Source organism: Prionailurus bengalensis, chromosome C2, assembly GCF_016509475.1.
Source record: "Prionailurus bengalensis isolate Pbe53 chromosome C2, Fcat_Pben_1.1_paternal_pri, whole genome shotgun sequence".
Classification (NCBI taxonomy): domain Eukaryota; kingdom Metazoa; phylum Chordata; class Mammalia; order Carnivora; family Felidae; genus Prionailurus; species Prionailurus bengalensis.
Genome location: NC_057350.1, coordinates 145,023,789 through 145,028,640, shown reverse-complemented (window position 1 = coordinate 145,028,640; position 4,852 = coordinate 145,023,789).

Sequence of the window (4,852 nt, the reverse complement as noted above, 5' to 3'; positions counted from 1 at the left end):
GGTGGAGATAGCTTAATTTGTCCCAAGTTCTAGCTCCTGGAGGTGGGTTTAGATTATGCCTGAGTAGCCTCTTGAAGGGAAGGTTCCAGTTCCCTCCCCACTCCTTTCAGGCCACCCATTGAAAAATGCCGTATTAGAGCTTTATTGTTGACATTTTTCATGTTTTATGTTTCTGAAACAAAGATGGGTATTATGATCAATGGATACATCATACGTGATGCTATTTTCCTTTCCTCCCCAAACTGCCCCTGAATTAATGGTATATCAATACACTTAATGGAGTTATTAGATGCAGAAAACAAAACTATGTCTTTTAATTCAACCAGCAGCCCTGGAGGTAGCTTTTGGAGAACGTAGAGTTGCCTTAAAGCCATCGTGCAACCCTCTCCCCCATCCCCCACCCTGGGCTGGAGCCCATGTCAGCTTCCTAAAGGCAACAGAGTGCGCACACAGCCCTTCTTCAGTTTGGCAACTTAACACGCATGGATCCCACATTCTTGGAGAACGTGAGACTGCAGCTCAAACAGTATTTTTGGAAGTCATTAGTTAGCTCAACTGTCAAGGTTGTCCATCTCAAAATGTAGCCAGGTCCCCTCAAAGTCATAATGAGCTTAAAACGTATTGTGTTCACATCTGTCGTAATTATCAACTTTCTGCCCTTTGCCATCCCAGTGAAGAAAACTTGATACCAACAGTTATGTGAATCAGGAGAACTGGGGCCCGAGAGGTCTAAGAGGCATTCTGAGAGGAGTCCAGCACTTGCCTATTTTACATTCAGAGCTGTTTGCCTCCTACTCTTTTGCCCATCCACTCTCACAATGTAACCTTTGAATAAACTTACTTTAAAAAATAAATGAATAAGGGTAACGGGCCACCTTGTTTAAGTGATGTTCTCATCACAGTCGGACTGAGCAACTTGGTAGGACCAGCTTGCCTATCTGGAGTTGAAGGAAGAGAAATGAACAGATTTTTAAAATAATTATTCATAAGATGTCAACTCTCATAACATTGTTTCTTGATTATCTGCCGACCTGAGGGGCTCTTGCTCTGCTCTCAGAATAATGCGTGACACGCTGACATCCAGCTGGTCAATGGTAATGAGATATTTAGTGGGTGAGAGAGAAGGGCCTGATAAGCAAGTCCAATTCCCTTTGTCTGCGATCTGTTGGGATAATTTGCACAATGTTTCGAGGAGTGCGTGGGGAAATGAACTGAAAGCGAAGAGTCTACCACCCTTAAGTTCTAGGTGATGGGGCAAAAGATAATATTGATCTAAGAAAAGTGTAGGTTCCCTTGAGGGAAATATTTAAGCATCAGGGAGGAAGTGAGGAATAAGAGACAATAGCAGCCAGGCAATTTTCAAATTCCCTTCTTGCCAGTGTTGAGCTGTGTGACTGTGGACAAGTCACTTAAACTCTCTGGGCCAGTTTTCCATTCTTAAAAATGAGGTGACAGGCCTTAGAGGATAGTGGTGATGATGAAATGGAATAATCTACACAAAATATAATGTGCATAAAAACATATTCAAAGTAGTGAGATTTAAATATTGCATGTTATTTGTTCTAAACATTCTTTTTCCATTTTGAACTCCCGGATTCCCAAATATATTTTGTTAAATATCACATTTTGTGTGGCATGTGTGCTGTTTTAAAGGTGTATAAGAATACAACATGAGTATAAATTCTGATTTAGAGAAAGATTATAGGGAGATTTTTGTGATTCTTAAAAGGCAACTACTTTATTTAATGTTTGACTTGGAATTGTGTTCTGGGCTAGTTTCAGAAGGGTTCAGGTCTTCTGTCATGTGATAGTGATGTGGCCCTTAGAAAGGCAACCCACGGGGCGCCTGGGTGGCTCAGTCAGTTGAGCGTCCGACTTCGGCTCAGGTCATGATCTCACAGTCTGTGGGTTCAAGCCCCGTGTCAGGCTCTGTGCTGACAGCTCAGAGCCTGGAGCCTGCTTCCAATCCTGTGTCTCCCTCTCTCTCTTCCCCTCCCCCACTCTCACTTTGTGTCACTCTGTCTCTCAAAAATAAATATAAAAAAAATTTATTAAAAAAAAGAAAGGCAACCCAGGTGAGACTGTTTATCCTATCTATAAAATGGGATAATTCTCCCCTTCCCACCTCACCAGGATGCAGAAAGGATCAAGAGAAGATACATACAAAGGGGTGAAGCACTCTAGTAATGAGAAAGATCATTATTCTGAAGAGTATGGTGAACACCTGACATATGTTTACACCTGTGGGCTTAGGGATCAAGGTTTTCATTGAATACACAAGCTCTAGAACCCCAGAAAGAGCTTCTGGAGATGCCAGGGTGGAACCAAGGCTGCTGTTTAGAGTTTAGCTTTCTTCTTCCATATTTTTTTTTTAATTTTTTTCAACGTTTATTTATTTTTGGGACAGAGAGAGACAGAGCATGAACAGGGGAGGGGCAGAGAGGGAGGGAGACACAGAATCAGAAACAGGCTCCAGGCTCTGAGCCATCAGCCCAGAGCCCGACGCGGGGCTCGAACTCACGGACGGCAAGATCGTGACCTGGCTGAAGTCGGACGCTTAACCGACTGCGCCACCCAGGCGCCCCATCTTCTTCCATATTTTATGGGGGAATTACTCTGTCTTGGTCAGTATGTTGGACTGAGCCTCAAGTAGAGACATTGTTCCTCCTTCCCTGCATCCTAACACTACCACCACAGGTCATAATATAACCCCACCCAGAGAAGAACTTCAGTTAGACTTGGGAATTTTCTTTTTTTTCGTTTTTTTTTTTTTTTTCAACGTTTATTTATTTTTGGGACAGAGAGAGACACAGCATGAACGGGGGAGGGGCAGAGAAAGAGGGAGACACAGAATCGGAAACAGGCTCCAGGCTCTGAGCCATCAGCCCAGAGCCTGACGCGGGGCTCGAACTCACGGACCGCGAGATCGTGACCTGGCTGAAGTCGGACGCTTAACCGACTGCGCCACCCAGGCGCCCCAAGAAAATGGATTCTTAAGGAGGATATTCAAAGGTCCATCCTATCTATTTGACTGTCTAAATCATGGCTCTTAATCTTTTAGTGTGTGAGGATTCCTTGCTAACCAAAACATTTTATCAAGGCCTTTCTATATGACAAGTTTTATTTAGTGACCACTGATTGAGAAAATATACAGTGATCATCAAAAATACTAACCACCACCATGAATTCAAAAGTACTATCATTGAAAACATTTATACCTGGGGCGCCTGGGTGGCGCAGTCGGTTGGGCATCCGACTTCAGCCAGGTCACGATCTCGTGGTCCGTGAGTTCGAGCCCCGCGTCGGGCTCTGGGCTGATGGCTCAGAGCCTGGAGCCTGTTTCCGATTCTGTGTCTCCCTCTCTCTCTGCCCCTCCCCCGTTCATGCTCTGTCTCTGTCCCAAAAATAAATAAACGTTGAAAGAAAACATTTATACCTATAAAAAACCAGCTATGCAGATAAGTGTGAGATGTATGTATTCAGTCTGTAGGCAGTGCATGTGAAGAAACTCTAACGAGAGATGATGTGTTCCCCATGGGGGCTTTGGACCCTGGCTGAGAAACCCTGCTCCTAGTTTAAGAACGTCAAGCTTCCATGACCTCCTTAGCTTTGCCTCACTGGAAACACTTTCACTCTGCTATTGTTGAAGATGTCACCCTCAGACTGAAGATTGACAATTATGTTATCTAGTGCCACTTACAAACAGACCACTAATTTCTTTTAGAATTTAATGCCAGTAAACGCTTATGTTTCCTGAAGAACTAGCAAATGGGTTTTTTGTTGTTTTTTTGAGGTTTTTTGGTCAGTGGTGTTCTAGTTGTTGTGTCCGTGTGGTTAGGGGCATTATTTTGAAAGTTTAAAAAAGTGGGACTGGGTGTTGAAGTTGGTGAGGACCCAAAGCCACAGTGCGTAAGGATCTGTCTTTACGAAGTTGTACATGCAGAAAGGGACGTGAAAACAGGCATTTTCTCATTTTTATTGGCTCATGTTGGAATATCCTTTATTTTTTTAGCGATGCCCCTTCTGGTATTCTTTCATGGTGAAAAGAAATAAAAATGCTCTATTTCTCAAGATACGACTATCTGGGATTTGCGTAGGGTTTTGATTGCATAATGAGGGTGGTTGGAGCAAGTGCTAAATATATAATAGGAATCTGCTTGCCTGCCCAGAGAGAGACTTTTGGGGTGGCAGTTCTAGAGTCTGATCCTTTTTTTTTTTATTGAGGTATAATTGACATAAGACGTTTTATTAGTTTCAAGTATATAACGTAATGATTCAATATTCGTGTATTCTGTGAAATGATCACTACGATGAGTTCAGTAACAGTGATTGCTACCCAAATTAACAGTACTTTTGAAACTGACTCACAATAACCAGACTTAAGAGACTGATGTATAAATCAGAATGCCAGCATATGACTTCACAACAGGGGAGATAACTGTCCAGTGGAGAACATCAATGTCTATCATCCAACACACTACCTTTCTAGTATTTGTATTTGGGGGTCAAATTATTCATCAAAGTTTGGCTAGTAAATACTGAGTTTAATAAACAGAATCAGTAAAGTTTCTGGTAAGCTTATTTCTCCTTTTACACACACTTTTCCTAGAACATTTCAGGGCACTCTTCAAGACAAACTCTGTGCTTATTTTTGTCCTTAATTGGTTTCTACCAAATGTCCATCTCACACAAAATGCTTGTACGTCTTTGGTTGAGTTCACCCAGAAGCAGACCCTGAGAAAAGGAATTAGTTCCAACCATTTATTTCAGGAGGAGATTGCAGATACCACCGGTAAGAGCTGGGAAGTGAGACAGGAAGGGAAGGAACCATTACATAGTGTGTTAAGGTGTA